At 43.8% G+C, this 13,341-nt stretch overlaps 1 protein-coding gene and 1 pseudogene across 3 annotated transcripts in view; one reads left to right on the top strand and one right to left on the bottom strand.

Annotated features, from left to right (window-relative positions):
- The window catches only part of CTNNA2 (catenin alpha 2), a 1,072,635-nt gene that overhangs the window by 265,194 nt on the left and 794,100 nt on the right, over positions 1–13,341 (bottom strand). The window lies entirely within an intron of this gene.
- Positions 8,374–9,796, top strand: LOC311631097 (heterogeneous nuclear ribonucleoprotein L-like; annotated as a pseudogene). The gene has a single exon. The product of its transcript is annotated as a heterogeneous nuclear ribonucleoprotein L-like (transcript).

Genomic DNA, 13,341 nt, shown 5'->3' with positions numbered 1-13,341 from the left:
CACTTCCTGCATGCTGAGGGACCCCTACAAAGAATGCCTTGTATTTTTCAGAACCAAGGCTTTTCTTCCTGCCCAAGTCAGCTTGGTCTCTGCCACGCCTCTGAGGACCACCTCCCCCTGCCTCCCCAGCATCACCACCATCAAGCTGCACCTGAGCACCTTCTCCCTCCTCTTCGGCTCCCCTCTAAAGACCAGCACTGTCTGAGAGCAACTACACAGGTCCTGGTCTCTCTCAGTCTCATCACCGGGAGAAAAGGAAGGAAAAATGATCTTTTGTTTTTAAAATATATTTTATTGATTTTTCGCAGAGAGGAAGGAAGAGGGATAGAGAGTTAAAAATGTCCATGAGAGAGAAACATCGACCAGCTGCCTCCAGCACAACCCCTGCCGGGAATGTGCCCACAACCAATGTACATGGGATGCTCTATCCACTGAGCCAAACCAGCTTCAGTGATGTTTTGTTTTTAAACAGCTGGATAGTCAAAACGATTTGAGAACTAGCAAGCCCCAATCTATAGCTGCTGATTTCTTTCTCAGCACCTTTGTGTTGTCTTTCATTTTCAGGATGGAGCTTCCCAGGAGGGTCAGGGTTCGATTCTGGTCAAGGGCATGGTTCCCAGTCAAGGCAGACCCTCCTTGGGTTCAGGTGAGTCAGGGCCCCACCCCCTCGAAGCCCTTCATACTGAGAATGCGTGGCCACCAACTCTTGGGCATTTGCTCACACTTGGCTCCAGTGAAAACTTTATGAGGCAAATAGCATTTTTGCAGCACGGCAGTTAAAAACTAAACTAAGTAGAAAGCAGGCCGAAACCCCGGAACACATGTCTCGCATCGTCCCAAATAGTCCTCCCTATGTGGCTCCCATAAACACCATCTGCTGTGTTAATTTGTAAAGAATTACAAGGTTCTTAAAATTACACTTTGCTCTCTGTAGCGTACACTGTGTCTATGAAGTGGGGAGAGTTGAGAATGTGCATCACGTCCAGCCAGACACAGAAATATTTCTCCTGCCTATGCTGGGCTGCGCCTGCAAGTTTACTAGGTCTGCATGGAATTTTAAAAAGTGCACCGTTGCCTGGCTGGTGTGGTTCAGTGGCTGAGCATTGACCTAGGAACCAGGAGGTCATGGTTCCCAGTCAAGGCACATGCCTGGGTTGCAGACTCGATCCTCAGTGTGGGGCATGCAGGAGATTGCCGATCGATGATTCTCCCTCATTTATTTTTTTCTCTCTCTCCCTTCCTCTTTGAAACAAATAAAAATATATATTTAAAATATAAAATGAAATAAAATAAAATAAAATAATTGCACCATGTTCTCTGCAGACCACTTGCAGGAAACAAATCCCCAATAAAATGCATAGTTATAATCCTAGCATTTTATATGTCTTCAAGTTGGGTGCACATCTCCCATATCACTGGATCCCCATGATGATGCAAGTGCTTGGCTATAAGTCAAAGAGGGTGAGTAGCCAACATTGGGAGAAGGTTTTAGGTCCCACTTAATTCTCTATTGTGGGCTTTTCAGAGCCCTTGGTTGTGCTGGGTGTATAGCTGGGAGTGTTTCTCAATCGCTCATCCCTGTCTACTCACAAAGCCAGAGAGCAACATCTTGTTCTCAAAGACACACCTCTGTGGTGACAGGATGCCAATGTCAACTTTTAGGAGAATTGAATGCCTAGCAGGTTGCTGGTTAAAAGTGATAAATGATGGCTGGAAATGAGGAGGTAGATAGGAGAGTCTGAGGTTCAGTAATCCTGAACTGGAACTTGTCAACATGAGATAGTTATTACATGTGTAACTTCCTGGTTCCTCTACTCAGAGATTCCATTCAGTGGCTCTAAAGTAGGGTGGTAATGTTCATTTATATATATATTGCCCTAGCTGGCTTTTGTCTTTAGGCTGAAGGGTCCCAGGTTCAATTCTGGTCAAGGGCACATGCCCAGTAGTGGGCTTGACCCCCAGTAGGGGCCATGCATGAGGCAACCAATCAATGATTCTCTTTCATCATTGATGTTTCAATCTCTCCCTATCCTTTCCTTTCTGAAATCAATAAAAATATATATTTTAAAAATTATTGAATTTATTGGGGTGATACTAGTTAATAAAATTATATAGGTTTCAGGTGTATAGACTTTAAAAAAATATTTATTGTTGAAAGTATTACAGATGTCTCCCCGCCATTCCCCATTGGCCCCTTCTAGCCCAGCCCCAGGGGTATAGTTCTTTAATACATCATCTGTAGATTGTACTGTGTGCTCACCACCCTAAGTCAAGTCTTCCATCATCATTCATCTCCCCTTTACCCTCTTCTGCCTCCCTCACCCCTCTTTCCCTCTGATAGTCCATATTTATTATGGTGATTAAAAATATTCATTTTTTAATAATCACCTTCTCAATTATAGTCAAGTTGTGAAAATACAGGGGCAGTTCAATGGGTCTCAACCTAACTAATTTGGTTCATGGAAGTCTTTTCAACTATGGCCCAGGGATCTGCATTTTTAGATTTCCATTAAATTCTATTATTAGCCTGATTTGAGAACAATGAATTTTGCAAGGATTTCCTTGTAGTGAGCCTAACATAGGATCAAGCATCCACAATTCAGGGAGTTCTGCTTAATTCTGATGAATTAGTCACTCTATTTCAAAAAAAAAAAAAAAAAGTTTCTGAACCGAACCACTTAATTAGAAGAGAACAACGGCACTGCTTCAGAGACCAAAGTAACATGGAACAGGCACAGCCACCATGTCCTTCATAGAAAGGCCCCGCACAAAGAAAAGTTACACCAGTTTCCCAGGGTTCTCACCTGTCACTGTCATATTAATATAAAGACGTCAAAATAAGGTCAGCCAGATGTGACAGACATAGAAATAAAGTAGATTCTTGTTCTTCCTAAACCATAGAGAACCTAAGACCTTTTAAGTGAATTAAGATTTGGCAAGATCTCTCACACACACACACAAAGAACAAGGATCCTGATCAAGCAGAATTTCAGAGCTGCTGGTAAACTCTGCTGATTTGCCAATATTTTCTGAAAATTTACTCCCAAATTCCCCTTCCTATTGTTCCAACCTCTCTGTTCCCTTGTAATTAAGTTTAGACCTCAGAGAAGAGCTTCTGAGCTCCCCATAATATTCTCCTTTATGCCTTCCTCTCCCTCTCCTGAAACATCTCTACTGCCCAGATCAAGCCCCGCCTCTTCCTGACCCCCCAGTCCACACAGAATGCTCCCTTCTCACGACCTCAATAGCAAGTGGCATCCTCCTCTTTGTCAGGCCATACCATCACCCCATCCCAAACTTCTGCACAGCCTTTTTGGGCAAGCTGGCACAAGTCTGATCCCACCTCCCTCAGAGGAAGGCTTGTGGCTGCCTGTGGCTGCCCCCTGACTCCCATGCTCTGATGAAAACAGCAGGAGTAGGGCTACAGGTTGTGCCTGAATTTTCTGTTCACTTAGAGTAAATTGAACTGAATGAGCCAATGTTGACTCCATTTTTTAAAATCTATCTATGAAACACTGGATTTTAAAAACTGATTGTAAAAACACAAAACAACAAAAAATGATTGGCACAGGTTGGCAGTAACCCCCAAATTGTTCAGTGATGCTTCTGTCAAATGCATATGTAACACAGTTGAGTTAAGTAAACATGTTTTATTCATGTTTTGCATTTGAATGAATATGTATGTGATTATGCCTGTGTGTGTGTATGTGTGTGTGTGTGTACATTGCAAATATAAATACCATTATATTTAACTAGGTGGGTATTCTCTGCACTAGCAGAAGGTAAGCTTTGTGAGAGAAAACCCATCTCCCTTCATCAGGTACAATGCCCCCAAAAGGAGTTTCCTTTGTACACAATAAAGCCTTGTGGGTTAACTGTCACTCCCAGAGGATGGTGGGAGTCAAAGAATGTTACTGCCAAGCTTCCTTTGGATGAGTGGACCAGAGAGCACTGAGGGCAATGAATCTTCAAATCTAAGTCCTTCCAGAATCCAGTACTGGTCTGTTTATGTGCATCCATAGCTACTGACTGGGCCAAGTAATGCACAGCCACCGCTCCCAGGGGCACCTTGGTCTCTCAAGGACTTGTGACACTAAGACTTAAGGAGGGAAGAGGAGAGGATTGCTTTGATAAAGAAGTCAGTGTTATCTCACTCTTATGTGAAATTAAAATGCAAATGTAATCAATAGGCCACATCCCACTCCCATATTTCTTTATGCCCTCTCCCAAGCATTCCCTTCCTTCAAAGAATTTATGACATCATCCACACAAACAGTATTAAGTTAATCTTGACTTAATACTTTCTAGCTGTGTAACTCTTGCCAATTCACCTAAACTCACTAAGTAACAGTCCTCATGTATAAAATATTATAGTGAAAATAATGCTTAACTCAAGATTGTGGTGAAATAATGTGTGCCAAATATCTATCTACGAATCTAGCATGCAAATGGTATCCAATAAACAGAATTCTTACCCTTATTTTCTTTTTTTGTTAATCCTTACCTGAGGACATTTTTTTCCATTGCTTTTCAGGGAGAGAGTAGAAGTGAGGGAGGGGGAGGAGAGGGAGGGAAAAAAAGAGAGAAGGAAACATCATGGATGTGAGACAGATTAATTGGTTGCCTCTCCAATGTGCCCCAACCTGGGACAGGGAGTGACCCCAAAACCCCTTGGATGTGTGGGCCAATGCTCTAACCATTGAGCAAACGTTGGCCAGGGCTTACCCTGATTTTCTTTCTCTCTTGACAGTAAACTTCTTCAGGAGAGACACAGTGCCCAGCATCTGAATGATGTAAGATGGGGTGATTGAATGTCTAGGGAGAATGTATTATTTTATAGGCTGAATCTGTGTTTTCCAAGAACTTGCCATTTGAAAATCTTTTAATATCTAAGTGGCATTTAGCATTCATGAAATTTTCATCAGTTTAAAGTCCATTTATGACACAATTCAAATGTAAGGCAAATCAAAAAGGGAAACCAGACATGGACCCTGACACTGCATGAAGTGGCGAAGCATTCAAACTCTGACCACCAAGGTTTCTTATGCGAGTGAGGAACCGAAGGAAGGCTGGGGATGCCTTCCTTCTTCTCAGCTCCAGGCAGGGGTCTGAAATCAGTAGTGAATGCACTTCTCTGATGATTCTAATCAAACTGAGCACCTATAATTAACTGCTGGAAGACGGGAATCCTCTAAGTAGCTCGAGTGGGTTCTATTTCAGTCTCCCTTCGTTGGCTTGTCAAGAAAGGAATAGACCCACTGAATGGGCAAGCCAGATGTAGCTGGTCTATGTATCTACCCCATGCTGACAGGGAGCCAGTGAGGGAGCTGCTCAGGATTACACACTCCTCTGTACCTGGGGCCTTTGGAGATACACCTCTTTTCTAAATATACCTTCCATGCACAAGCAAAGTCTAGAAATCAGCATTAGTGAATTTTTTTATTCTATACTAATAAAAGGATAATATGCTAATTAGACCAGGAGACCTACTGGGACGTCCTCCTGGACAAAGCCCTGGTAGCAGGACTGAGACAGAGGCGGTTAGGGACAATCAGGTCGGCTGGAGAGAGGGGGCACTTGGGGGTGATCAGGTGGCAGTTGAGGACGATCAGGCCAGAAAACAGAATGGTTAGGGGCAACCAGGCAGGCAGGCAGGTGAGAGGTTAGGAGCCAGCAGTCCTGGATTTTGAGAGGAATATATGACTGTTGATTTAGGCCTAATCCAGCAGTCAGACATCCCCCGAGAAGGTCCCAGATTGGAGAGGGTGCAGACCAGGTTGAGGGACACCTCTCCCCCCATGCACGAATTTCGTACACCAGGCTACACCAGTTCATTCATAATGACTTTAGAAGGTCCCTGTTAAAATACTAATACGCTTGAGAAAGACCTTACATAGGTAATTTGTTTAACTGTCTCCTATTAAACTGTAAACTTCATGGGATTTTACACTAAAATCGGTGTGTGTGTTTCACTAAATCCAGTAGCTGGCAAGTAAGTTCTCAGTGAAGCAGTGACGCAAAACTGTTGTCATTTGGGGAAATAGGAAGTTGATCTCTAGACAGAACAGAAAAGTAGGAAAGGAAACCTCCATGTAGGAGTTGGATATATACTTGAGACTCAGCAGAAGAAACCCACATGTTGACTACAAGGAGTGACAAACTCCATGTGAGGCTAGGTCAAGGCTAAACTTTTGGTCCTGATTCATTCACTCCACTAATTAATAGAGTCACATGAGGACCACAGTGCTAGGTGCTAAGGACACAGGAATCAGTCACAGGGATAGAGGATTTATAATCTGATAGATAGAACACCCGATAATCTGAAAAATAATAAAATTATTTTAAATCTTAGAACACATATTTTTATGGGAGTGGGGGGTAAGTTTTTCTTAAGTTTCCTTTTCAAGGCCTGTGCCAAGCGATTGACGAGGAGACTCAGCTGTGAATCCAGCAAGCAGAACGGATAAGCAGGGTGAGACCACCCACCAGCAGTCAAAACATCATCCTACCGCCTGATGACTAAGGACAATAGCTGATGTCTGAGGACCGCCAGGGCTGCACATGGCTGCATTCCGTTCCCAGCCTCACCCCAGCCCATTCCCCGTTATAATCCTGTCCCCTGCATCTTTCCGGAAGACAGGATTTGAATGCTTGCAAGCACCCTGTCTTCTTGGTTGGCTGGTCTTCTCAATAATGCCTTATGTCAGTGGTCAGCAAACTGTGGCTCACAAGCCACATGCGGCTCTTTGGCCCCTTGAGTGTGACTCTTCCACAAAATACCACGTGCGGGCACTCACATACAGTGCTATTGAAACTTCGTGGCCCATGCACAGAAGTCGGTTTTCAGCTCTCAAAAGAAATTTCAATCATTGTACTGTTGATATTTGGCTCTGTTGACTAATGAGTTTGCCGACCACTGCCTTATGTGATTCAACCCTGCATTCGTTACTGGATACAGTAACAGGCAGCCTGAGCCCACCCTGGAGTTTCTTGGTAACAACGGTCAGTCCTACATAGAGTTATAGTCCAAAGCATGGCTTCCTACCCTAAACCATATCAACTACTGATATGTTGGACCAAATGATTCTTTGTTTGGAGGGCTGCTCTATGCATTCTGGGATATCCAACAGCATCCCCAGCCTCTACCAACCAGATGCCAGTAGCACCCCTTCCCTCAGTCCTGACAACCAGAAATATCTCTAGACATTGCTAAATGTACCCTGGGGACAGGGGCAAAATTGCCTCCACTTGAGAACCATTTGCCTGATGAGTGAGAAAGATAATTTAAAAAGCAATTATAATGCAGTAAGATAAGCGCTGTGACACAGACAGAATGCACAAGAAGAGGACTAAGTAAGCTTAGGAGTGGTGGTTAAAACAAAACAAAACAAAACAAAAATCTGCCTCAACAAAGAGATAAAATAAGGACACACAATAGCTACTTAATTGGTGTCTACTATATTTTAAACACTAGACTTTGATTGCTTATTTAATCCTTACAAAAGCCCTGTACATTAACTACTTCACAGGTGTGCATCAAGACAAGTAAGCTTGTTCCATATTCAAACAGTGAGTTGTGGACAAAAGGGGCCCCATTGCTAACCTGACCAGCTCAGGGAAGGCTGCATGGTGGTCTTAACAAACTCAGAGACCTAAAGTCACCAAAAAGGATGGTCTGAAATTACCCTTTAACTAAAAGCAGTTGTGATGGGTAGTTCGTCCTAGGCTGGTATCTTCACTGACAAGGTCAATTTTACCTTAACTGATCCTATTTGTCCTCTTTTCATCTAAGATAACATACCCTTAAAATGACTGGGTAACTTTAACTTCCCTTTTCCCAGAGCCCTTGGGGCACAACCTAAGGTGCCTGGGCACCAGGACAAATACCACAGATTCCTTCATTGTCACCGTTATCTTGTTCATTGCTGACCATTAACTATCCCGCACCCACCTAAGGAGGTGCCTATCCTTTTACTTTTTAATCCAATCCCAGCCCCACCCTCCTCTCTAATCACCAATGGATTTCATGTAACCCACCCCCAACCCCTCCTTTGATTGTAATGTATAAAAATAGATGAAGGAGAAGCAGAAGCGGCGTCTGGTGGCTGGAGCAGAGGCAGCAGCTGGAGGAGTAGCGGAGGCGATCAGGAGGAATGGTGAGGTCGGCGGTGGCGGGCGGAGGCGGGCGACAGTGAGGGCGTCTGGGCCCCGAAGCGGCTCAAGACTGACAACGCCAGCGGCCAGCATGGAGGTAGGGAGAACCACGATGACCCACACAAAACCCCTGCCTCCCCAGTGGTCCACATCAGGGGCCTGATCTCCGGGGTGGTGGAGGCAGACCTCGCGGAGGCCCTGCAGTAGTTCGGGCCCATCCGCTATGTGGTGGCAATGCCTAAGAAGAGACGAGCGCTGGTGGAGTTTGAAGATATGCTGGGGGCTTGCAACGCTGTGCACCATGCCGCCGACAACCAAATCTGCATCGCTGGTCACCCAGCCTTTGTTAATTACTCCACCGGCCAGAAGATCTCTCGCCTAGGAGACCCTGATGACTCCCGAAGTGTCAACAGCGTGCTTCTCTTTACTCTAAACCCCATCTATCCCATCACCACGGATGTTCTTTACGCTATTTGTAACCCTTGTGGCCCTGTCCAGAGATTGTCATTTTCCGGAAGCATGGAGTCCAGGCCATGGTGGAATTTGATTCTGTGCAGAGTGCTCAGCCGGCCAAGGCCTCACTCCATGGGGCTGATATCTACTCTGGCTGTTGCACTCTGAAGATCAAATATGCAAAGCCTACACGCTTGAATGTGTTCAAGAATGATCCAGATACTTGGGACTATACAAACCCCAACCTCAGTAAACAAGGTGGCCCTGGCAGCAACCCTAACCAACGCCAGAGGCGCCCCCTCTCTTGGGAGATCATCCGGCAGAATGAAGGGCCCACCACGGTGGGTATCACAGCCATTGCCATGATGAGGGCTACTGTCCCCCCCTCACCTCACTACGAAGGGAGAAGGATAGGCCCACCAGTGGGGGGTCACCGCCGGGGCCCAAGTCGCTATGGTCCCCAATATGGGCACCCACCACCTTCTCCCCCACCACCCAAGCCCTGACACCGAAAGCCCTGAGCTCATGGTCTATGGCTTGGATCAGTCTAAGATGAACTGTGACTGAGTCTTCAATGTTTTCTGCCTGTACGGCAATATGGAGAAGGAGAGATTCATGAAAAGCAAGCCAGGGGCCGCCCTGGTGGAGATGGCTGATGGCTATGCCGTGGGCCGGGCCATCACTCACCTCAACGACAATGTCATGTTTGGACAGAAGCTGACAGTCTGTGTCTCTAAGCAACCTGCCATCAGGCCCGGTCCGTCCTATGGGCTGGAAGACGGGTCCTCCAGTTACAGAGACTTCAGTGAATCAAGGAGCAATCAGTTCTCCACTCTGGAGCAGGCAGCCAAGAACCGCATCCAGCACCCTAGCAGTGTGCTGCACTTCTTCAGTTCCCCTCCGGAGGGGACGGAGGAGAGCTTCTCTGAGATCTGTGATGAGCTGGGAGTGAAGCGGCCATCTTCTGTGACAGTATTCTCAGGCAAAAGTGTACGCAGCTCCTCTGGGCTGCTGGAGTGGGCATCCAAGAGTGATGCCCTGGAGACTGTGGGCTTCCTGAACCATTACCAGATGAAAAACCCAAATGGCCCGTACCCTTACACCCTGGAATTGTGTTTCTCCACCGCTCAGCACACCTCGTAATTAGGTGCCGAGGAAGAATCCTATCTGAGCAGGAAATAATTTCTGTCCTTTGCTTTTTTTTTTTTTTGCAAAATTTCCTATATTCCTTTCTCTCTCTTTCTCTCTCTCCCCTCCCCCTCTCCCTCCCTCTCCCTCTCTCTCTCTCTCTCTCTCTCTCTAAATGCTAGGTTAGAGGCTTAATCATAATGGAAACGATGGAAGGGAAGGGGAAGGGAGTTGATATCTCCCAAGATTAACCTTCACTTTTAAGAAATTATTGTACATTTGACTTTTTCCCTCCATTCATACATTCCTGCTGCCTATGTACTCTTGGCACATTTCAGTAAAGTCGTTTGGAAAATAAAAAAATAAAAAATAAAAAGATGAAAAGCCGCCATTCTCTGGAGCATTATCCCAATCCATTGGGATACTGCTTCCCGGCAATTGTGGACAGTTTGGCTCAAATGGACTTACAAATATTCTTTGCAAGTTTGAACGTTTTTAACCTTAACAGAGGAATGGATCCAGTTTAGACCTGGAGTCTAAACTTAAAGTCTGGCTAATTCTTTAGGAATGAATTTTTTTTTTTTTAGAAAGAGAAACTTTTGCTACAGGAGTACTAAAGCAGCTCTCAGATTTAAAAAAATAAATAAAATAAAAACAAAACCTTGTCTAAATATGGGGCTTGCATAGGAGTTTGAGACTCAGGAAAAATGTCATTGAAAGAATTTAAATGGGAAATTGGCTTAAAATAAGGTGACCAGATTTTAACATTGGTAAAGCGGGACACCATGGTTGGGGGAGGGGGTTCTTGATTAAAAATTTGGTCTATATGGAGCAACAAAAATTTTTATAGAATGAAAAAATAATATTGTAATATATTTTTTAAAAAATTTAAACATAAGTACAATTTACAAATATAAATAAATAAAAATTATGTATAGTCGTGTCACTTTCAAGGCTGGAGCTAGACTTTTTGCCGCCACTATAAAATGTAAATAATACGAGTACTGTCTGCTAAATTCAAGAAAATTTATGTATTTATGAAATAAATAAATTACTTACCTAAATTATCTGAATAGCTGATTTGTAAGGACATCACTTGTTTAACTACAATAGCTTACTAGCACGCAGTACGATGTGTATCGTCTGAGAGACAGTTACAAAATGTTTTCGTCATTGCCAATCCCAAAAAATGTTCATTAAGTCCAAACAATGGTGGTCGAATTCTAACAACTGATCAACAATGTGAATTTTGATAAGCAGTTACTGATAATCAGTTCTCAACAATTATTTGTTATTATTAAAGTTTAAAATGATAAAATTAACAAAAATAATATAAAACTCATATCCTGGCGAAATAGCCACATAGCCACTGAAAATCTTATATTCCCTTCCCATTCTCCCGCCGTTCCCTAGCTTGTCGTGCATTCTTTCCAAAAATCGGGACTTTTTTAAAACACCGTGGGACGGAGGACAAATTGTTAAAAATTGGGACTGTCCCGCCAAAAGTGGGATGTCTGGTCACCTTAGCTTAAAGAAATGAGCAGAAGTTCTATTGGAAAGGTCTAAAGTCCCATATTGGAGGTCTGATATTCATGAGTCTATAGATTGGCCTGGTCTTCAGAGCTCCCAAACACCTACCCCACAGAACCAATCCTCACATCTGTGATTTTGCTTCATAGGTGGCATGAAGATGCCTTCCAATTTGCTTCCATTGTCACAGCATAATTAATCAAACTGTTTCTCTTCACTCTTAAAAGTGCCCCAATTTGGATGACACATTTTATGATCACCTTATTATTCATCTAATTAAGTTTTGAGCTGAAGAATTATTAGGCCAGCTATTTTATGTCATTAGAATTGCTGTGTGAGAACCCAACCCATTACCTGATTGATATCTTTAATAAAATATATATTACTTTGTCCACCTTCCTAAAATTTTCTAATGTCAACCTAACATTTGCAAGATCATGTCTAAGAAGGTCCTGGTCAATTTGACTCAATTTATCTCCTATTTCCCAACACATCTCCACCATGTGCTGGTCACTACTTGTCCACAGACTAAACCTTCATGCCTCTGGACTCATTAGCAATGTCTATAATTCCCTCCAACATTTTGTTCAATGACATTGACCACCAACATTTTGTTCAATGACACTGACCACTGTGTTAGACCCTATAATTTTATCTCTTTCACTCCTCCTTACCTCATTGAGACCTTTTTTTTTAAATGTATATTTTATTGATTTTTTACAGAGATGAAGGGAGAGTGATAGAGAGCTAGAAACATCAATGAGAGAGAAACATCAATCAGTAGCCTTTTGCACACCCCCTACTGAGAATGTGCCCGCAACCAAAGTACATGCCCTTAACTGGAATCGAACTTGGGACCTTTTAGTCTACAAGCCGACGCTCTATCCATTGAGCCAAACAGGTTTCGGTCCTCATTGAGACCTTGTTAAAATGTTGTCTTCTCTTTAAAGAAACCCTGGTTTCCTCAGACACTAGTTGTTTCTTCCTATGTGTACTTGCACACACTTTGTCCATCTTTCTATTATGTTTTTCTCATCCAATCATGGCAGGTTCATGTGCCTGTGCTGTGCATATTCCTAGAATGTCATTGTTATCTTTGTTTCATTAATGCCTTATTCTACCTGGTATTCAATTGGCATTTGATACATATTTGCTGATTAATGACCACTAGTGACTGCTAAATCAGAATTGGCCCCATTTGGGACAATCACTAGCAATCCTGTCTAATAAAGAGAGAATATGCAAATTGACTGTCACACCATGACAAAGATGGTGGCACCCATAGCCACAAGATGGTGGCACCCAGACCCCTCAGCCCCACTGGAATCCTACAGTTTTTTCAGCCCAGCTGGGGGTTGCGGAGTGGGGGGGGGGGGGGGGGCATGTGGCAGTGGCAGGCACACGGTGCAGCCAGACTCTGCCTTCAGGCCTCCAGCTGTCCTGGGCCAGCCCCAAGCACAGGCAAGCCTCGGATGGTGGCTGCCCAACCACCCTGGGCCACCCAAGGCTCAAGTAACCAGGGCCGGCAGAGGCTTGCACTGCCAGCAGTGGCAGCAACAGAGGTGTGATGGGGGTGTCGCCTTCCCCTGATCACCGGGTCACCTCCCGCCCCTGAGAGCTCCTGGACTGTGAGAGGGAATGAGCAGGGCTGAGTGACCCCCCTCCAGGGCATGAATTTTCATGCACTGAGCCTCTAATTAATTATGTGGCCAGTGACTTTTGCTTTCTAATACACACAAGTAAGAGTCCATGAAGTATAGTGAAAAGCCAGAATATCTGCATTTTATTTCCCATTTGCTTCTTTGGCTTTCTCTGAGATCAGGCAAGTCACTGAACGGTATAGAGACCAGCTTTCTTATTTGTAAAGCAAGTTACTAGAACTTGGTAATTTCTACATTATCATTTTTACCAGTTATAAGTCATCCTTGGTAATGGTAACATACCAGAGTCTTCTGACTGAGTTATCAATAGGTCAGCTTTGACTTAACCTTATTATAAATCTATTATTCTCAATATATTTACAAGTAGTTTTTATTAATTACAAGATAATATATATTTGTTAAAGACTTTGAATAA

The sequence above is a fragment of the Pipistrellus hanaki genome (assembly GCF_964339955.1).
Source record: "Pipistrellus hanaki genome assembly, chromosome: 12".
Classification (NCBI taxonomy): Eukaryota; Metazoa; Chordata; class Mammalia; order Chiroptera; family Vespertilionidae; genus Pipistrellus; species Pipistrellus hanaki.
The sequence above is the reverse complement of the archived record's forward strand: the minus strand, read 5'-3'. Positions and strand labels throughout refer to the sequence as shown.